Raw genomic sequence first — 24,236 nt, 5'->3', positions numbered from 1 at the left:
ACAGTAAAGATATGCGAAGAAGTTGAGGAAAAGTGAGTACAACATTACTCTACATAGTCGACATCATCAACTCGCTGCTCGATTCAAGACTTTGCGGAGAAAAGCGAGACGTTCCACTTTATGTATTAAGGCAGTATGTCCAGGTATAGCGCAATAAAACAAAATAATGAACAAGTTAAACTTCCACCCGTGCGCACGTCGCCGGTCTAAAATGTTAAAACAAGCGCTGGAAAATTCAAGGCTCTCTTCGTTAAAGTTATTTTACTTATTCGTCTCCGCGCTGGCAAAACCACAAGAGGAATAAAGTGCTTCCTCGCAGGTAGAAATTGTGCAGCGGTCGGCTGTTTCGTTAACAAATTGCGCTCGCGAATGCGAAAGGATGATTGTGTGGCGTTTACCGCGCGACGTTTATAATTCCTACGTCGAGTCAAGTTTCCGGGTGAATGCACTTTAAATTAGGCGGATGATAAGGCGCGCTTAACTTCGACATGATGAACATGCCTACAATTGAGGTTAGAATTCCAAAAACACAAAATAATAATTATTATTTTCCGCTGATGCTTAATTCTTTTAACTTATTTTGAAAAATAATAAAAGAAGTTTGGGCGGAAAAGTTTCGCAGGTAAATACATCATGTATTATTTTCCCTTCAGCAGCGTCGTCCATCTTCATCGTCCTTCGGCGCTCGCGTCCCACTCACCCACCACGCAATTCGCCTACTTTAACATCCCACTCCCACATTTTATATTGTATTTACTCGTCGTTCGTTCCTTCGGGTCATTACATTTTCTCCTCTCCTTGCGTCTGCTTCGTTTTTCCACTACTTTCAGCGCGTTCGCTCCCACGGATTTCTCAGGCGTCGGCGATATTCGCGCGTAAATTCCCCAAACGCCTCGACGAAGAAACTTCACTAAGTCATCCGCAAATACAATAGATAGATGGCCCTCGATGAGTTGACGCATCCTAGCGGAGAACAAAGACGGGCGAAGGCGAAAGAGTTTATTATTATTAAATACGTGTACGCCGAAGAGACAACAACAAGAATAACAAGCAGTTGTGCACTGCTTCGAGCTGCTGCCGAGGTTTAATAATACCTATAGTTTTACTTTGTTTACTTTGTGTCGCATAAGGGGAAAGATTACCGCCGGCGGAGTTGTGTGTAGGTTGTGCTGCCTACTTTGGCACTTCTTGCCCGTCGCTGGGGCTTGAAAGAAAGATGAGGCTTCGCAAAACTATACGCGGTTTAATAAGAGTGTGCTTAAAGTATTTAAAGTTTGCCATTCTTCCTTTCAGCACGCTCGCGCACGCTTACTTCTTAGCTTTGATGGCGGGCGATAGACGAGAAAACAGATACGACTTGCCAAACTGGCATTAGCGAGCTCTTTTGTTATGTTATTTATAAGTTTTGTGTGTATAAATCGTTAGCTTACACACCAAATGTTTGCCTGTTCATAAATATTACGCAGAAATTATCTGAATAATCAAATTTTGGTTTCCTAGAAGAGAAAATTCAATATTTTACAATTTATGAGATTTTCATCATCAGCTAATCTTTTGTATGAACTGGTGCAAGAAGCAGAATTTTATTAATTCAACACCAAGGCGAATAACATCATAAAAAGATCGCGTTGAAAGGATCGTCAACGTTAAAAACGGAAAAGCACCTTGCGAGTGCACTGCTTTTATTTCTTACGTCCTACAGCGTAAATTACATCTTCTGCCCACAAATATCCTTTGAAATTATACTTTATAGAAAAAGAGAATATCGAAACCTAATTTGCGCACGTATAATTTTTATTAAAAGATAGATTTTTCCAAGTAGTGTTTAAAAAAATGTAATTCGTTTTTACTCTCTTGTTCTAAACAAAGTATGTGTCAATTCTATCAATAAGATTCGCTATTTTATTTAAAAGAAATTAATTATATAAAGAATAGCTAATAATGCACTTCAGCGCGCCATCTCGGATTCAACTATTTAACTAAAACTATGATTAAATCTCAATGCCACCTTTTATCCTATAGAAAAGGGCTGCCTTTATGGTTTTCCCGGCAATTATTCAAATTTTTCTCGCCGTAAAACCATCCTTGGACCTTAACAAACACTTTAAAAAAAGAATTGGCCAAATTGGTCAAAGCGTTGTGGAGTTATGCGCTTACCAACAGATTTTGCGATTCGTTCTTATATTATTGATTAAAATTAAAATAAAACACATAACTTTTAATGTTTTATGCTTCTGGCATCTCTAGAAATACATTTTAGGTACGAGTACATAAATTGCTACAAGCGATTTCGGGTCTAAAGTAAGAACGTGCAATAGTGCTTGCAGCAGGCTCGTGACGTCGGCCGCCGCACTTGAATAATCCACTTACCAATATTGCCCGGTTGGCAGCCGTGGAAGCTTAACTTACCACTTAAATGCCACTTTATAGAAACTATCAACGGCTGCCGACAACTGTAATAAGGATAACAAGGTTTACTTTTTTATTTACGAGCTTATGCTCATACCTGTTTACATAACACGCGCGTAATTTTTATTTAAATATAATATTTAGCAACGTAAACACTTAGTGAAAAGGATAATAACATAATAAATAAATAATGGATTATATAACGTTTCCTTTGCAATTATTTTCGTATAATTTCCAATATTATCTCGATTTCTATCAATTTATGCAACGAATTTAATTCTCTCACACCACAACCGCGTGAATTTAATCATTAACGCAACGAAATTGTGCTAATTAATTTCCTGCATGTGAGCAACGCAGAGCGTTAATTAAAAACCGCGTTGTATAAATATTAATTAATTTTATTAATGATATTCCGACAAAATTTACATTTTGTTGATATATCTCAACGAGCACCGACAAAATAGTTCTTCTCAAGTATTAACATAAATTATTATTACATTATCTCGGTCAATGTTTATATAAATTTTAAATATTTATAACGTTTAACAATGTGCAGTACATAAACCTTTGTTTTCTATTTGAATGTCCGTCACTTTTTCCATCTCGACTTGTCAGCAGTCAGAAATCCCATTTGAATTGCAATATTTGCTTCTCTCTAGAGTTTACTTACAGCCTCTTGCGAATGGACTCGATTTCGATGTGCGTGCAGTAAAATATGCGCATATGTTTTTGACTGCTTCTTGGACGTTGGTGGAGGCGCGGGGCCACAGAGGCAAAGAAAGCTTTCTTGTTTCTTTTTTGGTTCTGTTCGGATGCCAACTGTAAGTGCATTGGCATTATCCATTCTGGTTCAAAGAGAAACAGAAAAAGGTAGAAAATGCGTTTTGGTGTGTCTGAGCTGGAGAGTTTTATGAAACAAATCCACTTTCCATCGCTTCCAAAGCTCCCATCTTTGTTTTTTTTTCCTAGGCTGATGCATAGAAAAAGTGGTCTTTGATTTTATCTTAAATTTGTTGTTTGATGTTTTAGTTTGCGGTATGTGATTAATGTAAGTTTTTTAAAATTCATTTTAAAACCAAATTCTTTCGAGTTTTTGAAAAATTTTGACAGTTATACTTTGATATCTGGAGAGCGACTCGTAGGTTAGGTGCGGTTAGAAAATTATAAATTGCCGTTGGCGCCGAGCCGCGTTTAGCGGCAGCAACGGAGGCGGTGGCGAGCGATATAAATGAAAGACGATAATGTCCTCAAATAAATTCCCATATATGCGAAGCGATGTCGGCCGCTGCCTGGGACAATGCGATGCTGCTTAAAAGGATTTTACTACCCTATGCAGCATGAAGACGAAGAAGAAAACTAGAAAGTTATATTCAGCAAACGACTAACGATTGGACGAATGCGATTTTTCCAGACTAACTAAGTCGATAGAATATAATCTTTACTAAATTTAAAAACAAAAAAATCATAATTTCAATTTAAAAAATTGAAAAAGAAAAATTTACATATTATTTGTTGTTGATCCGTCGCAATATGTTTCGCAGTTGGGGGTCTTGTGGTGAAGTCATTAGAAATAATGTAATAGCAGCAGTAAACAAAAATTGCGCATGCAATACGCCAATTTATAACGTTGAAATCAATTTTTTTTCGTTTCTTCTACCACATGTTCAAATTTCCACTACGTGCCTGAATGTGCAACTTCGTATCGCCGCGGTATTTGTGATGGGTTTACAGGATATTGTGAACATTTTTTGCAAATAGCTTTATACCTGAATTTATGCAGCCAATTACAATTGGAAGGAAATATAGGTCATCGCGTTTCTTCATTCACTCGACAGCAATGCTATGCGCACTATTGCGTTTCATCATTTTGTATTTTTTGCATACTTTATTTTTGACAAATGATTAATCGTTAATGTTGCAGACGTTAAATTTATGCCAGTTTGTACGATGTGCAGTCAACCGTTGAAATACCGTATTTATTTTTAGGTAGAGGAAAAAATTACAAAAGGCTGTTTTAGGTTTTTGAGCTAGCGGAGTAATAGAGGATTACATAGTAAGAGCAGAAAACAATGAATTACATCATAAAACACGCGTAAACCAAAAACAAAACAAATTGAGAAAAAAAGATAACACTATAAATAATTTGAGTAGAAATTGAATTACCCACAAACCAAATTACTTTAATTTTACGTAATTCACTGTTTTCTACTGTGAAACACTATTTTAAACTTTTATTTAATTTTACGTGTGGGTAATGGAATCCCTAGATATGTTTCCCATTGATAAATTAAGCTAACAAAACAATTTACATAATAGGTATCGTAGTAATTCAAACTGTCCTATCAGTTATCAGCAGTTCCATCACTCGGCTCTGCTTGTTTGAACGAGTAACGACACAACAACCACCACTCCACCCGCTCAGCCACAACATCAAGTAGTAGCATCGAGTGGTGTCTTCATATTGTTCTGCTCATTACATTACGTATTCGATCGATTAATAATAAATCAACGATGCAATAAACGAGCACCATCGCCGCACTCGGCTCGCTCACCGGTGATTTCTATTATTCCTCGAGACTTCGTTGGCGTTTGTGCAGCGGTTGAAGCCGGGGGTCGATGGTTATTAGTCGTCCGTACATGGCTAAGCACTCGACACGCTTTTGTGGGCCGGTAACATTGTTGTCCTTCGGCCTATTGTTCCTTCGTGTGCTTGTTTTGTCTGCGCTGACGAGCGAAGCAAAGCAAAATAAACAACAATCATTGCGCATGTGCGCAGCGCGCCCACCCGTCGATGCGCGGGTGTGAAACGAATGTAAAGTTAATAAAGCCAATAAAGCGAATCGTCACGCGCTTTGCGATGACAATGTGTAACAAAACACGTCGTCAACTAGGACAAACGCGGCAAGAAAGCGAAATAAACGACATCGATATATCGCCAATGCGAACTTCACATTGAATGGAATTTAATAAATCACATAGTTAACAATCAAAAAGAACAAAGGTCGCAAAATTTAATTTAATTTCAAAAAGAAAAAAAAAATTAAAAAATTTTATCAAAAAAATTAAAAATTTTGAAACTCAACTTGAAAAATATTGCAGATTAAGCAAATATATAAGCAGAAATAAATTTCTGACGGCGTGAAAAAAGCAGCAATATATAAACCCTTATAGAATTAGGATATCTACCTTTTTTTTGAAATCAAATAAAAGAGCATCCCATTTGCCGTATTTTCTTGCATGTTTTTGGCGCTATTTTTGAAGCAATGCCACCGAAAGTGGGTGCAAAAACCTTTCCGTACAATGAGCTATGCATGAAAATATCATTTCTGTCCGATTCCTACGTAAATCCCACACGAATTGCTTTGCTCTCCGTTTCCACCAGCAAGCACGCCAGTCGGTATGAGTATGTATAAAAAGGCGACCCGATAGAATAGGATATGGCTGCGTGGAATTGCGGAATAGCTTGCAATGTTCACACAGAGAAAGAAGATATGAAATATTATATTAAGGGACGACTATCATTCAAATCATTATTATACAGTGAGTTTTGCATGTGGAGTACCTAGTTAGAAATCACAACCTGCAATTTTATATACTTTTCAACTACTAGCGCCATCTAATTGTAGTGGTGTGAACAAAAGATAAAAATTCGCTGAAGTTGTTTGTCACATTTAATACGAATGATGTAATTTCTTGCTATCATTCGATTCGAAAGTCGTTGGCGTGTCGATACGGTTGCCAGGTGACTCCACCAGACCTGTCGTAATTGTAAATTGATATCATCGTGGCCGGTAACGAGAATTAGATTTCTCCCGTTTCCGACGCGCATTTCTTTGGTGTGTACGAAGGCTTTTTACCGTATAGTTTGCTTTATCTCACACTTTAAGCTTTTGTCGGCGGCATCGCGATCACGCGCTAGCATTATTAAGGTGTTGGTCATGTTACGACTTCAATCAATCTCGCACTCGCGTGCTATGTATTTGTCTGCATCGAGTCGGAGGAATAAGAACCTGAACGAAACGTTTCGAAATTGGAAAAGCTTTTCTTCCCACCCACGTACGGCAAATGTGATGTAACTAGGTTTGTGTAGGTATACATTTCTTATTTACGTGTGGTAGATGTGTGCTGATATCGATTATCCATTATGGATGAGAACGCATCGAAACGAGGGATTTCCAGGCTCCTTCACACTATCAACTCAATGTAAAACATTGCGCGATTCTCTTTTTTTGCTTCGTGGACATTTTTAAATGTAAAAATAATTCACTTCAATTGTATTTTTTATGGAAATATTTTTTTGTGTTTGTAGGCAACCCAAATAACATTTTTTAATTTTGCGAATTTAAATTGAAATGTTTTTCTGCGAGCAGTCAGTGTGAAAACAATAATATGCTACCTCAGCAGCGAGCTACGAGACCCGCTCGTAATATTCGGATATAATACGTAAGCTATAGGTGCGCACGGCAGAGAAACAGATGAATAACGCGCAGCGTGGTCGCCCAATATTGATGGCAAATCGTTGCCGTGTGCCCCACGATGGGACGCGAGTGCAGTCGGGCGAGCGGAACGATAGCAGCGAAGGAAAATGAGAGCGCGCGCACACCGAAGGCAATTTAAAATTGATGTTTTCCAGCGCGACCATCCATAATACACGGGCGTTACTTGAGGAAAATGGACGCAAAGCAAATGGCACCCGTCTGGTGTACCATAATATAGAGGATTTCTTTGCAGCGCTGAAAAACACCGTCGCGCGGAAATTGCACGAAATGCAAGATTATGAATGCGATGAAACTGGACTTGAAAGGAAAGCGAAAAGTAAGAACTTTTTTTTATAAAATATAATTCAACGAAATTATCAAAGTAACTTAATACTAGTATATGGTTTAGTAAGTGTGTGAAAATTAAATTATGACGAAATGTAATTTTAATTAAGCTTATAAAAGCAAAGTAGGTCATTGTGGAAGCCGTAAGTTTTTAACTCACGGGTCACTAATTGGAAAGCGCATAAACTCATATGGATAGATAAAAAAGATAATTATAATCCATGAAAGTAAAATGACAAGACCTACTGAAAGCACAAGCTCATAACTCAAAGTTTTTGTTCTTGCGGAGGCGACATATCTCTGCACCGAGCTCGTTTTTTATTCATTATCTCAATTTCAGCTTCAACTACAAACTTTGCAATTGTGAGGCAAACTTTTTCTTCATATTCCTCAACTTTTATTTCTTTACATTTTTATATTATAGATTTAGCTTGTAATAATGTCGTAAGCTTTTAATCCTATAGATTACGACTCATTTTTACAAAAAAGTCGGAATTTGCGGAATTTAATTCGTTTTTGTAATTTATTTATTTGTTTTCTTTTTATCTTGAATTTCTTGTATTTGACGCCTCGGTTTATTTGCCCTGTAGGCTAAAACATGAATTATTATGTTTGTTCAGTCATACGTTTAGCGAACATGTTGCATTCTACTCGTACTTCAAATACAGCGCAGCAGATTTAGGAGGATCTGCATATCAAAGATTTTACTGATCCATAAATCTGCCTGGGCGAGTCGAGAAAAGTCTTTTTCAATGTTTTCGCTGTATTTCAACCTCGCTAAAATATAAATAAATAAATAAATATTGAACTCTTTGTTTAAATTCATTTTTAAATTAATTACAAAAATAGCTTTTTAAAAGTAAATATTTTTTTGTTAGTTTAAGTGCACAAACAATTTTTTAACCCGAATGGAAAATATACATTTTATGGATTATGGAAAACATTAATTTTATTTATAATAATGAATATACTATTACCTTTTTGATTAAAATAAATATTTGATAAATCAAAATATTAAAAACGAAATAATTTATCTATAATATAAAAATGAATCGCAAAATTTGTTCGTAAGCGTATAACTTAACAACGCTTAGACCAATTTAGCCAATTCTTTTTTTAAAATGTTTGTTAAAGTCCAAGGATGGCTTTAACGGCGAGAAAAATTCGAATAATTGCTGGGAAAACAATAAAGACAGCGCGTTTCTACAAGATCAAAGTTGGCATTGTGATTCAATCATAGTTATAGTTAAATAGTTGAATCCGAGATGGCGCGCTAAAGTGCATTATTAGCTATTCTTTATATAATTAATTTCTTTAAAATAAAATTGCGAATCTTATTGATATAATTGACACATATTATGTCTAGAACCAGAGAGTAAAAACAAATTACATTTTTATTAAACACTACCGGGACAAAGTCGCGGGCAAAAGCTAGTTATTAATAAAGGTTATGTTTTGTAATTTATAATTCTATAGAAAATGTAGAAAGATTTCGTATTGGTAGCATTTGCATTTAACAAGTTTAAGTTCCAAATCATGGCTACGTCTGGCCGCAATCCTTTCAAAACTTACTTCGCAACTATAAACTTATACTTTTTACTAAAACTTCCCGAACGCGACGAGTCGCCGCAACCTTCTCCGCTTTCTCCTCTCCATCACACCCCGAAACTTCGACCTCAATCGCAAAATTAGAGCCTGCAGCGCCCGATGCCCGAAGGGTCCGTCCGAAAACCTGACGATGAGCAAAATGAGTGGGTGAAGTGTCACATTGCTGCTGGTGCGGTTTTGCTCCAACTAAACGCGAACTAAACAATTAAAATGCTTTATGACAGTTGGCGTCACGCGACGGCTGTGTTTATACTGCGTTTTCTTTCGCTGTAACTGTGCGCGCGCGAAGATCTCTCAAGAAGTGCGAGTAGACGACGCCAACGGCAAGCGGAAGCGCGCGCGCAGAGGGAAATTGAAATTCTCCGGTTTTAAAACAATAAGCGCTAACAAAGCCAGATAAAGTTATATCCGTTTGGGATGCGATTCACAAAACTTCCGCAATGAGTTTATATATCTGAACAACGGCGCACAGCGGCGCAATGAATTCGAAATTAATTCGTTTGTTATTTTGTTATTTCTCTAAGTGACAAGAATGTCACTTAAGAGTTATGACGTTATCTAATTGTTTTGTAACAGATCGTAGTTTTATATAATTGATAGCTTTGAATATTTCAAAGTTTTGAAACTTTCACTGAATAGAAATTAAATTAAAGAAAATGTTATCTAATTAAATTTAATTCGTCTAATTATAAACGGTTTATAACACTATAAAACTAACGTTTGTGTTGGTGAATCGCACAAATTTTATGTGAGTTCATAAACGTTATAATGCGCAAACTCATTTACGTGTTCTTTCTTACCATGACGATAAACCCTAATATCTTAATAATCATTATCCTTAATATCTTTACAATTGACTTTTGCATTAATTAAGAAGAAAAAAAATTTCAAGTTTTGAATTTATTTACCTTTTCAGAGTAGAATAATTTGTAGAGAAACTCACCTGAAAACAAAACAAATATTAATTAGTAAAGCAAGCAAATTATGTAATTTGCAGTTAATTATACATGGTGCATTTTTAATGTCCTTCCGCCATAACGACTTTGCCAGCCACGAACGTGCATGACGGACACGCCATGTCGATCTAACACTCATTACAACATCGGTGCACGGTAATTAAAACGATGCATTAGTCGATTCTGTTTTGTCCACGACTTACCATATGAAATTACACCATGAATTTTATTCGTGTCTCCAAAAACGTCAAATCGATCGATTTTATATTGGATTTTAACGAAACTATTGCACAAGAATAATTAATTACGATGCATTAAATTGAAGATGCTTTACTAATGGAAAACTGAACGGGTGGCGACGAATTCGCGCATTCGTCAAAACGGATAATTAAATGAAAGCAAGTCTGGCGAAAGGACGATTGGAAAAGAAACTAACTCAACATCACAGTCGGCCGATGGAAGTAAAAATAATGCTCGCCGAAGTTTAATTAACGCCTGGCGTCGCGTTGTTAAAGTGCGTTTAATTAAAAAGTAATTTTGACATTTTGCCCTTTATCGAATCGTCAGCGCAGGAATCGTGAAAAAAAAAACGCGCTGGATGCAATTGAACATAATAAAGATAATGGCTGTGACATGATAATAATTTTTCGGCGAGTAATAAAGCGATCAAAATCAAGGCAGACAGCAATGAACGTCAAATTATAGGAATTCTGCGCACGCTTCTGCCTTTATTGTAGATATTTATTGCAATGCATTCGAAACGGACTCGAATTTTCTGGTGAAATATCGTCAGCCATGTGCACTTGCACTTTGAGCGCACAAAGAGCCAATCCTTTTGTTCCAGGCGTAGTTTATTGGCATTTTTATTATCCATCGCGTGTCATCATGCTTGGATGCGCGTACACTTAGTGTTCCTGGTATATTGCGGGCGTTTTCCTAAAAATTCTTCGTTATTTATCAATTTACAAAGTAAAACTCACTTTTTAATTAGTTGAACGCAATATGTTGCACTTTCCTTAGAATCCGAGGGTGGATAACGTATGTGAAATGTACTTTCTGCCCATTTTCGTTGAAAAATTTCCATATCACGTTTTTCACATCACATTGAAACGTGCGCATGTCGTCGACGTTGATGTCCATCGTTTCGTCCGTCCGATGCGCACCCATTGAATAGGGTGAGAGTGCCCCCGACGTAACGCGCTTCGTTTTTTGCATCGTCATGCACAACGCGGCAGAAACGTCTATAAGTTATGTTTAGTCCAAGCTCGCGGTTTTATTTATTCTGTTCTGCTCACGCTGCGGCCCACACAGCCCGTCGCAGTCGTGCGCGCGCCCCTCTTCAGCGTTCGCGTCGTTTTTATTTTCGGCGTTGTGGTGTGTGACTGCTGCCCAGCGCCGTGTGCTTCCATCTTTTCCTGCGGCTCCGGTGGCAGTGAGGGGCGCGCGCGACGCGATGGCGCAACGGTTTTGCATATTTATTGCTGACGCGGCCGCTTTTTCAAACGAAATGGACGTGAATGCGGAGCGCGAACGTGCGTTGAGCAAGAGTGGTGTGGCGTGCGCGCGTACGTTGAGCGTTAAATTTTCGAAACGCCAAAGAAATGATGATAAAACAGAGCGAAGTCATTATGATGCGGGCGGCGGCGGAACGCAACGGGAATGAAGCTTGAAGCGAATCGATGAATGGGATTTACGAGTCGTCAAGCAAGTAAACGCAAAAGCAACAACATTTCGAAAATCCACAGATATTTTACAAATCAATATTAGATACACCTATATATCTTCTTGTATTTTATGGTAGGCAACCAGTTGTTGCGTTACTCACAAACCTCCCCACCTAACCTGTTTCGACGACTGTAGACAATCAAACAAAAAAATACATCACACAAATATTTGAAATAAAAATAACAAATATGAGTAGCTTGACGTGTATTTGCTGAAATGAGTTTTTCGTCAGTCTGTATGTACGTACGCTACACGCAAAGCTATCTGTACATACGCGTACGAAGAAATACGAAAGGTGTTTGGGCAAATCGAAAATCCGGCTTTGCACACGTCGCCGCGTCGCGTCGTCATGTCAGTAATAATAACTCGCGAGTACACGGTGCGTTCGTTATCTCGCAGCAAACAGCCATCAGCAACGCCGACGGCAGCAATGTCGTATCACCGCGTATCATATTCCCAGCACGAACGTTCCTCCTTCAGTGAAAGCACAAGAAGTCTCACGAAACGTAAACGAAAGTTAACATGCTCGAAAAGACAAATTATTACATTGCAAAAATTAAGATTCCTGCAATTCAAAACTCAAAAAAACTATTATTTTACGTATTTTGATTTAAATTGATCAAAAATATTAAAATAACTGTTTACAAACCGTAAACTTGGTAAACGTGCCGCTCGGTTGGGGAAAACGACGCCAGACGCCATCTTGATTTGTAATAGGCACGTCTTCGTCATAACGCTTCGTACGCAATCAACGTAAAGTTGTGCCGCTCTCACGCCAAGGACTATCAATTTGTCGTTGGTATCGAGTATGTGCGTCGCGTACGCGCCCACCACACGCGCCTGCATGACACCGCCAATTTGTTTGACGAGCGGCCCGGCCTTCTTGCAAACACTTTTCTGGAAGGGTATTAATGCAGGAGCGACGCCGCGGCTTTCTAGCTTCCAGCAATTCTTGCTTTGACCTTTATTGCACACACAATCTTAGTTTTCTCGAAAATATTTCTCTCTGTGCGTTATTTTTTGTTTGTTTTGCGTGGGTGAACTACAATGGCTTCAAAGTGAGGTTATGTGATCGTACAAAGAGTATTTTTTTGTAAAATACTGTACAAGTTAACAAGCACTCAATATTGTTCGCGGAAACAGAAAGCATTGGCTTTTAGTTGTGATAAAAATATTTTATTTTATTTATAAAAATAAGTTATAATTAGTTATTTATTCTAGAAAATGGTATTATTTAATTTTTTTAATTTTTTTGATGCGATGAGCGAATTTGCTTTGTTTGTTTCTATTTATATTTATAAAAATTATTTACGCTACTTTATGCGGCTTGTCTAGCATTCTGTAAACGCGTTGTGCGTTGTTCGTTTATGCTAAGAGAGTTTCGCCATTCGAGCGTGGCGGCATTTCGCTAAAAGTCGAAACTCAGAGCGCCGGCAAGGGGCGCGCTCAGTAATAAATGAAGCATAAATTTCAATGCATAATGAATGTTTGCATTTATTATTTACCACCGCCGCCACTGCTGCTCCATTCGACCTCGTTCTGCGTTCCCGCCGAAGTGGAAAACGCAGTTCAGCAGCTGAGACCGGAGTTTTCTCTCATTTTCAACCAAGAAATAAACGGAAAAAGCAAACGGATTTACTTTCACTTGGTTAAATACACACGTGTGCAAATTCAACAAACCTTACTTACGAATTTAAGGCACGCAAGGAATTCCGACAGCAAATTGTTTAGCGCCATTAAATGGACTCTTCCGGTCAGGTTAATAATTATTAAAAAGAAATGATAATTTAAATTAATTCGTATTAGACAAATCCTCACAGTCGGCTTGGGGACGACGTAAATATTAATAGAGAAAAGTTGCCGTTCATTTATTAAGTTTAATCTGCGATAGTCATAGGATTAGACGCGATTAGCTCGGGAAATAATGTGCTCCGGAAACGTGTTCGACGTAAACGTGCAACGCAAGACCTGGAAATGTATCCGTTTCCCAGAACATACAATTTTTTGCTTTTTTGTTTTCTTATTCGCATTGGTAATATTATTGCGTGTATTCATGACTTAATCCAATACTTTACACAAAGTGTTTATAGAAGAAAAATTTTATTAATATTTGTTTTAATTTTTTAAGACTGTGTAAATATAATGTGACTTATAGAAATGAAGTCGATTGCTTAGGTTCACGTACGAGCCAAATCGAATCGAAATGAAGTTCGAAGAGTCCGAGCTTTATAAGGGTCTAATCTCTGGGGCTATATTAAACCGGCTCACATACCTCGTGTCCTACTATTTTACCATTCTAGTTTGCCCCTTTCACCTGCCGCAGCGGAAAGCTTCCAGCAACTCTTTGCTCCAAAGATGCGGACGAAGGCCAAGTTGGCCACAGAACCTGCGTGTTTCTTCATGGTGAGTGTAAGCGGTAGAAGTGAATTTTATGCGTGCGCGAAGCCGGCTCCAAGACGGCAGAGGGCAATCCCAAAGAGGAATAAAATATGCCCTTTGGTTTATTTCATTCTTGTGTAGGTGGATGTGTGCGTGTGTACTCAAAAGTATAGTTAGTGATACTCGCCGCAAATTTGTCAGACCCCTGACCACGTTTTCTATAAGAGCCATCTGTGATAGATATATTATCGACTCGTACAATAAATATTTTCGATACGGAAAAGGTTCAGAGTGAGTATTGATTTATTGAATTCTCGTGTTATTTACTGATTTTTTTTATTAAACGTTATTTTTTGTAGAAAAAATTAAGAAAAAATTGAAAACATAAAAACACCGCTAATTTGATTATAAAGTAAATACTTATCAACATGATTAAATGTATAAAGTTAACATTTCATCAGAGGGGAAACAAAAAAGGTGTAAAAAATATTGGTCATGGTGATAATGGAAGTTTAGGCGTGGACGGTCTAAGCGATTGGATGATAGAGTGACGAAGTAGGAAATACAAAAAATCATCAAATTAAATTTGCTTTCTTCGATAAAAAAGAAACGGGACAAAAAAAGCTTTTAGGGGCAAGTGAAAACTAAAGCAAAAACACACTCTCAGTTAGTTTTACCATATAGTTTGTCATTATTTTCAGAATTTATCAGATTTTCAGCAAAAACAAAGAAAAATCATGCAATTTAAAGCAATCTGTAACAACAGACCTATAAAAATGTACCATTTTAGTGTAATTTGCAGTTTTATTCCTTTCTTAACCAAATTATTTAAGCATGGCTTTAATCAAAGAGGTTTTTTTTAAATTTCAATTAAATATACAAATAGCACACACAAATTGCGTACAACGTTTGCTAATTACAGCTTATAACGCATTACAGAACTATAAAAGCAGGAGCTATTATATTCAGAATAATAAACTTTTGTTTTTTATTGTGTTTTTAACTACTTGCTGCAATAATGATGCCGCTCAAAATGGTAACAAAAGATTCCGAATGCTTACCGCAGCAGCTGAGCATTTTAAACGTTTTTGCTCATTTAGAAATGTTTGGTTTTGCAAACTCTCGTTGTTATTCATAACAATAGGTTTCCAGAAGACTGTATGAACCATTTGTTCCCGCAAATCAATTGATTTTTTTGCTTTTAAAGTTACAATTGTAATTGTTCACCCAAACCAGCATAGCCAAGGAAATTTATATTTAAATATAAATCTGCAATAAGAAAGTTGTTGAATAGTTTCCTATTTAAAGTGGGCCACATGCACCTATTTCCTGTTTGCCTGTTTTTCTTTGTCGCTAACCCCGCCCGGCGCCTCCACCACGCGCTTGATGTAAATCTATTCGCCTAGTAGGCGATGTTTTATTGTTTTATAAACCCGAAATCTACGAAACGCGTCGCGGTGGCAGCGAGTTTCGAATGCGGTTGGATCGCAGATAGAAGAAAAAGTAACAAACGTGGAAAACACATTGGCTGCAGCAACAACTCTCTGCAATAAATAAATGCGTTCGCGTTTGGCCAATAATTTATTTTTGCCACAAGCCACAACTTTATCTCACCGCTGCGCCACGACAACCTGACACCCGGCAAGTCTAACAACATTCCAACATTGGATTTTTTACTTTTTTGTGCGGCGGCGCATTTTTATACAGACTTTTGTATGGTGTTTCCTAAAACAAATCTACAAATCCTTTAAATTAAATTGTATTTCATTTTTTTCACCTTTTTTGTGAAATTCTCAATTTTGTCAGCAATAAAATATAAATTTTAATATATTATAAGATGTCGCAGAGAAAAAAGAGTTGAGAAGCTAAGATTTGACAAAATTTAACAAAAAATTCCATTTTAGGTCGTGTGAATAATCGCGCGTCCACTCGTCAAGTTATCTGTACAACTGTGGCCCCAGGGAACTTGTTTCATCGCTGAACTTTCGCACGTAAATGCTTTACGTGTCCAAAATTTCCCCAGCGTCAGGCATTTTTGTTTACGCAGCCTAAAAATGTTCGACCATGTTCAAACAATGAAAAAACCGGTGGACAAAAACATACAATTGCACATTGAAAATATGTATTGCTTAATCATAACTTAACCTAAATATATATTGACATAAACTTACAAAATTCCCGGGTTTTTTTTTGTTGCAAAATTAATGCTGAGTAAACAGTTTGATTCAATAAAAATCAAACGTAAATTTATATTAGCAGAAATATCGCATGGAAAACTTTCAGAATGTTTAATCAAAATGTTTTTGGTTGTTTCTCTTGTTTCTCAATTGTTTTCCAATGTTTTCAAACACGTCTACTATGCGCACAAAAATTTCCACGCTGATTGAAAACAGAAATTCCAATTTTATCAACGTCGGGCACTCGCACTGATGGTGGCTTCAAACTTTTCAAAAAGTTTGCGCGTTTTTCAACTCAGCGTGCCTGTTTCTTTTATTTTTCTATCACACTCACGTTTCTTCGCTTTATTATTTATATGTGTATATTTTTTGTTCTTCTATTACCACCCAGTGCAAGCCGCATTTGAGTTGAAGACAAAAGTTTGCAACAAACGTACAATAGTAGCCGAAATGCGCTGGAAGATATACGAGGGTGAGTGTTACGGCTGAAGAGGCTCGGAAGGTGTAAGGTTGCTAGACGTTTGCTTTTCGTGATGAAGTTTAAATTAATTTTCAAACGAAACGAGGCGTCACGCGCACGCATCGCACCGCAAAACTAAATGTCGACGACCTTTCGCTGCCAGGCCCCAGACACATGTATGCACAAAGTTAAACAACATGTTGAAACTAAATTAAAACATCAACGTTGTGTAATACGCAATAAACAAATATTTTTTAACCAAAAAAATAAATTCGTCGATTGAAAAATAATTGTTGAGGTTAAAGTCCTGACAATAGAGTGTTCATTCGAGCCAATCTGAATTGTTCCCTCCACGTTTACTTTAATCGAGCAAATATTAATCCGAAAAGCCGATAATCCGAGGCTGTACACGCTTCGTAGCAAACCGGGGGAGTTTGGTCCCCGAAATTCTGGAACCAATGTACCAGATGCATTTTCACTCGGCGCAACATTAACGCTAATATCATTTAGGTGAGCGCATTGCACGCGAACACCGTAGTCAAAATTCGAAGCAAATAACAAACAAACACTAAACGTACAAGTTCCATAACTATAAATAGTTACTTTGCCAATTAAGAAGAAGAAAGCGCCGAAGCAGTTGAATTCAAGTACCACTAGCGAAATCTGTTGACAACGAGTATTACTACTGACCAATGTTGAACAAACAAACTAAAAACAGCGCAGAATCTCCAGAATTTCCTATAATAAAACTAAATGAGACTATTTTATTAGCTTTAGTAGTGAAAACACAAATTAAAAAAACTTTCAACAGATTACTTTCTGCTTTTACTTATACATGCACTAATTGATTAGTCCAAGCTTCTCCTGAACAAAGAGAAAGGGTGAGCATAACATGAACGCAACCCAACGTGTTCATCATACCGGCGGGTCTTCTAATCGCATTTTCATCTTATATATTATTCATTCGCATTTATATTGAAAAGGATCCTCCTATGCATAACGCTGCTTAGGCACATTGCTCACACATCATATATTCAGCTTGTGTTTCGAAATATTAGGTTCTGACTCCGGGAATTGAACAAAGCCTTTCACTAAGAGAATGCGGCCATGCGGAACAAATCATTTTAATGCCTAGTGTAATTACTTTCTGAATAAATTAATGATTATTCGAAATGATTTGCTGCTGCAATATATCAAGCAATTAGATTAAAGGTGTAGATATGGAATGAAGTAGAAAGGTATATTACTAAATTCAAGATGGCGACACTTCAACTACTTATATGATTATAATTAACCTAAAATATTGATTGAGTGTAAATTTTCCTGGCGGTTGATTAAATGAAATAAGAAGTGTATGAAACTCATGCTGTGTGCAATATTAGTGTGTAAATGAAGTCGAATTGAGTGGCGGCAATGGCAGGAAAGCGATGCTGAAGCGGGCAAATCGAATTTTATGCCTTTTTCACGTTCCTTCAGCGTCCATAACGCGAAGGAGAGTCCATTAATCTTTGACATAAGTGCGGCGCTCACATAAAAAAGAAAGGCCGTCGCCGGCGATGGCGTCGAAGACGCGAACCGGTGAAAAACTATAAAACAAGATGATTATGCCGAGGCGCGTGAATTTTTTTGCCGGCGTGTGCACAACGCAAAGCTCGCAGTCTCCTCGGCAGGCATTTTCGGATCACCCTTTAAAAACATTCGTCGTGCTTTAACTCCTTTTGCTTCACCAGATCAGTTCGGGTAAAATGAAAGGTTCTTTTGACGATTCAGTGGCAGCGTCGGTGTCGATTTGACGTCCGTGTGAATTCGATGCGAGTCTGAGAAGTGAGAGCGCGCCGAGAGCCGAGAGCACGAAAAGCGTCTGAATGGCGCGCTCTTGCATAAAATATCGGGATATGGCGTGGGCGTGCTTTTTTTTGACCTGACACGTCCTCGATCAAACGCCGTGGATTTTCTGCTGGTGGTCGACGCAGCCACATCAAGAAAGGCTTAAAGAAATAAACGCCATTTCCATCGTTTCCATTGCGTCCACCGCCACATATTTATAGAACATTTCCGAGCTCTTTCTACCTTCTTAGATTCTGTGACGCTTCCAAAGGACATATTCTTGTCGGGAATTTCTCGGAGAGTAAATCTGCTATCGGCACCGCTGTAGAAATCGCCAAACGCGCTTAAAATTTAACGAACCGTGCCTAACGGTCTGCCCAGACCCAGTCGGGCGTTTTCCACTTTGGTAAATCAGCGGCGAAAAACAGCTTTTAATTGCCTCGGCTAAACGTCGGCCAGCGGGCGCAAGGCCGCACTGTGGGAGACATTCGCTGCCGCTGACCAATGTGGGTAATGACCATCAAAAGCGGCTAGACCTTATATTTCGGTATATGACCTGCTTTTATAATTGCCTCACAAGTTTTTGGCGTATTCAAAATCTCAAAAATAAAACATTCCATTAAGCCCTCGGTAACAAAATGAACATTTCTTAATTAATGCGCTCAATATTATGATGTTGATTCGCAAAACTCTCCTGCGATAGAAGCGAAGCGTTGGAAAGCCGACGTGGTGGCAAAGGAAACGCCGGCGAACGCGCTTTGCCAAACGGAAAGGGCCTGGGATGAGCCGTAGCACCCTCTCATCGTACCCGCATGCAATATTATTATATTATTATGTTATGAACGCGCTTTGCGTACGGAAGACAGTAACTACGATGTATGTCGGCGTTACTTCCCTGCTCGTCTGCATGAACATGCACACAGTCGGTTAAAGAAGCGCAGAAACGTGGAACGGGTGAGACTCTTGTATTAGTAACACCGCATCCAAGTCGGTTGGCGCGCCGGCAACTCCGGCAACCACTTTAAACGCGGTGAATTATTATATTAGATCCGGACGGATCTTCGCGGGTGTGTTGTATGGTGTAAGTGTGTGCGTGATGCGTGTGCACCGGCAGCGCTTTCACCGAGCTGGATGAAAAGCTTACCAGCCACCACGCATGTCTAGCTCGACTCGCCACAGAAAAGAAGCGAGGAGATTTTATGGTAATGCCTGGAAAAATTAAAAATTGTGTGTAATTTGAAAGGCTTTGTCATATATCTACTCACATATCTGATTAAAAATATTCCACGGACGTGAATTCAATATTGAAGTCAATATCTGTGGATTACATCAAGCTATACTAATTTAATTTCAATTCTTGTGATATAACGAAATGTATTACGATTATCTCTGTCATTTGTCATTTTTTGAGGCTATATACATCAGTACTACATACTAATACCAGATGGCGCTAGTGACAGGTAAAATTTCCTTAATATAAATCTGCTGACATTATTTATGAAGATAATATACAATAATTACAAAAACTGGCATATATCTAGGGTTGATTAAAGATAGCTTATCTCTTCATGCATCCATTATTTTTCCATTCCACGGTCTCAATTTTTAATACATTAATACACAACAAATTTTGATTTATGACGTCTAATGACCATTGAATTTTGTAATTACTGCCAGAAACATACGTGCGTACGCACACGCAGACAGATAACCATGCATAGTCATGTAAATTTCGTCAATCCTGGTACGCACGCAGAGAAAAAAATATAAAAGAGTGTATTTGGCAGCAGCTGGAACGCGCCGAAAATGGAAAGCGTCATTACGGAGCGCGCGTCATCACCCGGCGCGTCAAATATTAATGAAGGCTTCTTGTTTCATTCCATCGCATATCGTGCACCTCGCGCCGCAGCAAAATAAAAGTCTCCCGCTGAACGCGCGTTCATAAAACAAAACTCATATCAGTAGAAACGTAGCGAACCAGTAATAACTGCGTACGCCCGAATGGAGCGCTGAAAAAGTAGACAAAACAATTCGTGCGCGAAACGAGCAGCCGAAGAACAAGAGGCGCGTAATGTTATGAAAATCAAACACATGGAAATATATACTATGGCTGGCAATGTAATAATGATATAAACAATACACTGAAACGTATCAATTACATGTTTTTGTTAAAAAAACAAAAAAAGAGTTAGATTTGTATTTCTTGGATATAAAATCAATTCTGGAATGATTGACCTTAAGTTACAACTTTTTCTTTGGCATATTTTCCTATGGCTTGCCCTTTAATACCCTCAACATTAATACGATTTATGATACATTAATAGTCTCCTACATATTTGTGTTTGTTACGGGTCACACGAAAGGGTTTCAACACGCACCTACTTTTTAGCAGGCGACGCGTGGATTAAACGTTGATTAACCTTTGATACCGTCGAATCGCACCCAGCGGGGCGATAAATGTGTCTGGGCGGTGGAATTTTTCAAATTTACCTGCAACAAAACAAACAATTCTCATTAGCATTAGAATTACGCCCAGTATCGATCAATTTTTTGCAATATTTATAAATATACAGCAATAAATTACAATGGCAAGGGTATCAAATTAATGTGTTGGTCGGGATTGCGTAAACACACACTTTATGCGCCAGCTTATATTGAATATCGGCTGAACAACTAGTCAATTAAGAACAGAGGCACACATTGGCGGCGTACCACAACAAAGCTTGTCGGCCGACCGAAAACTCGCCGGCTCTTCATCGCATCTGCCTTTGCCCTTAAAGCAACCCCAAATACTATCAATATAATCGATTATATGTCGACGGCGGCCACACGCTCACTTCGCGCACTTTGCTTGCCGCTCGCTGCTCGCTTTGTATACGATCAAGACCCTTTTTGCAAGAGCAAGTGATGTAATGTACACACATCCACAAATATTAAGTAATGTGATATTGAGGAAGGGCTAAGTGTTGGTGCCTATGCTATACAGCTTTCAAACAAATTCTGCTTCAGTGCATACATCAACATTCTTTGATTAAAATTTATTAAGCTTCTATGTATGAATAATAACTATTAACGTTTATTACTATAACTGAAACGATTTGAAAAGTCACTCTAAAACACTACAGTGTTTAGAAATCATTTTGAAACCATTTTCATTTTATACGCCATTACTGCTGTCAAGTTCAATTAAAATATTTCATATTTCAATACATATCAGTTTTATATATAATATATTTGATCGGTTATGTTATGCAGTTCCATATTTTGCTCTGGAATTAATTTTACGCTCGAATCCAAATTCGTAACCACTTAAATTGATAAACTATTTCAATTACATGATTCCTATACACTGGTAGCAATAGAGTACCACTCTTGTTATCATAACCTTAAAATAAAGCCTCTAAAATTCACCATAACCTCAAAATGTATATCAATATTCACAGCGTCCTAAAGTATTAAGCGATTAGTAATGGAATTTGCTGATATGTTAGCGACGTATCTCATTCTTTCTGGTTTAGGCAACCGAATTTTATATTTATATGTATTTATATGTAGATTCTTTTGGTGCAGACCTTCCGCTCACACATTTCCCGTTTTGCAGAAGCAGTCCTCAAGCTATTGCTCCTTCGTCCTGGCGCCTGCCATAAGCACAAAGCAGGAATACAAAAATGCAAAGTCAGCCACAACGATAGCAATAGGAATGGCAACGTATCATGAATATTTTATGCACCCCATCATATTCCGCATATATGAGAGCATTCGTCAAAAAGCGCTCGGCAGTGAAGTTGCACTTCTTCGTGGGCGCGGTTTGCACATTTCAATCTTATATTCGGTGACACTATATTGCAACTTTGAGTAACCTTTTTTAACCAGTTTCTAGAAACTCAATAAGTTAATTTTCTTTATTTCTGTTAAATAAATACAATTTTAAATATACTAATACATATTAAGCTAAGTAAAGTAAACATCAGCTATGGCAACTGCTAGCAACTCGTCGATTTCAGAATTACGCTTGGTATTATTCTGCAAAGTTTCAGTAACTAGTTTATACATTTTTGTAGTGTCACGTCGTGTGTAATTCCTAATAGTCCAAGCAGCCCAATACTGACATTCAAATGAATCATCTAACAAGAGATTAAGCAACCAATCAGAACTATCTAAAACCGGAATTGTACAAAAATCCATGAAATATTTCTTCTTCATATTATCCATAAACATGCTTCGTATTCGTTCATTTTGAACAAATCTTCATTAAATGAGTAAATCTTTAGAAGAATTCCACATGTTGCCCACTTCAATTCTTGATTTGTGTTACGAAACATGTTTTTAATGTCAGCAAAAGTTATCGCATTAGACAAAATGCTATTTAATTCCTTGGAAACATGCACAGACATTACTGTAGTACATAATAGTTCAGCCACTTTTGTTTTATGCCAGTCGCTAATAGCGTTATCAAAATCTTCAATGGCAAACCTTAAACCATCGTCTTCTAAAAATTGGAGCTTATTCTGCTCATGATCTAATGTAAAATAGTACATTATTTCTATAATTACTTCCTTCTCGTTATAATCTGCATTTTCAATATTAACTAATACCTGCAAAGGTAAACAAATATTTAAAACAGAAAATTAACAAAGTACATTCTTACTCTAATTAGATCCATAGATCCTAATTCAGTTCGTTGTTGATCTGTTGCATTTCTTGTTAGCAAACATAATAAATCTAATGTATTGAAATGATTGATGTAACAATACTCCGACAGATTATTACAAAGCATGTGACTCAATTCTAAAAATTCCTGCAAAACACAAAATGAAAACATATACTGGAAAAGTATTTGGAATCACCTACCGATTCATTTAGAGTTTCACACCAAGCAAATACGGAATAAAAACATGCAATAATTCTGTCATCGCATCCAAATAAATTGATTTTTTCCAACATTATTCTAATGATTGTTTCTATGGGAATGCAGAAATCTTCAATTGAATTTAAAACTTCCCCAACAGAATGCTGAAAGATCATTATTGACACTTTTTAGTTATAGAAGTCTCTAAATACTTACAATCCCCAAAAACACATGAGTTTATCATTATCCTTGTCCATTACATTATTCAGAATTAGATTCAAGAGTGATCTTACATATGATTCAAGATATTTCCAATTCCTGTTACAAATGTTAGCAATGACCGCTTTGAATATGTAAGGTTTTTCGGAATAATCTAATAACACCTGGTGAAACATTTCTTCCATGAATTCTAAATTATTATCCGTAATAGCAAGTGAAATTGGTGTGCGTTCGTCATTAGCTGTTGTCCAAAGGAAATATGGTGCAATGTTATATGCCTCTTGAAAAGTACCTAATTTCGAAGTGATTACATCATGCATAGGATTATCCTCGCTAACAGAATTCATATATTGTCCCAACATTGTCGATAATGGCGAATTCGAAAATTGCAAACAGAGTGATAATGGCGTTTGCAATTTTTTGTCTCTTGCATTCGCATCGGAGCCATGTTCAACAAGATAACGAACTAGCTTCATTTTATTGTGAGCGCTTGCCAGATGAAGGTAAGTGTGGTTGTTTTCTCCTAGGATCTCGTCGATTGATTTGTCATAATTCCACTGCAGAAACATGTCAACGATATCAATACAATCATATACAATTGCACTATGTATAACTGTATGACCACTATGGTTGCAATAATAAAGATGCTTACTAAACCAACTGTTACACAATACTTTAAAAGTACCAAGTTGTTTAGCAATTGCGGCTGCGTGAAATGGTGTGTCACCATTACTGTTAGCGATATTAGCGTAAAGTTTACGACATAACTTTTTGGATTTTAAGATGTGTGAAACAATTTGC

General features: G+C 37.5%; 1 protein-coding gene and 1 long non-coding RNA gene across 4 annotated transcripts in view; one reads left to right on the top strand and one right to left on the bottom strand.

Moving 5' to 3' along the window:
• LOC135801912 (neurotrimin-like) overlaps positions 1–24,236 on the bottom strand; it is a 133,187-nt gene that overhangs the window by 80,402 nt on the left and 28,549 nt on the right. The window contains exon 2 of one of the 3 annotated variants that reach the window (XM_065315439.1): positions 20,750–20,857. The exons of 1 other annotated variant lie outside the window; for it this stretch is intronic. The gene's annotated coding sequence lies outside the window, so the exon portion shown is untranslated. Of the gene's footprint in view, positions 1–2,370; positions 2,454–20,749; positions 20,858–24,236 lie in introns of all 3 variants that reach the window. One more of the 3 variants, XM_065315438.1, reaches the window with a different exon arrangement.
• Positions 21,789–22,347, top strand: LOC135801914 (uncharacterized). Its single transcript, XR_010550477.1, has 2 exons — positions 21,789–21,908; positions 21,969–22,347. It is a non-coding gene; the product is annotated as an uncharacterized lncRNA (long non-coding RNA).

The sequence above is a fragment of the Atheta coriaria genome, unplaced genomic scaffold (genome assembly GCF_025399875.1).
Source record: "Atheta coriaria isolate IRGN ID8LTWV9N9 unplaced genomic scaffold, Caltech_Dcor_3.1 hic_scaffold_13_pilon, whole genome shotgun sequence".
Lineage (NCBI taxonomy): Eukaryota > Metazoa > Arthropoda > Insecta > Coleoptera > Staphylinidae > Dalotia > Dalotia coriaria.
This window is presented reverse-complemented; position numbering and strand designations above follow the sequence as displayed.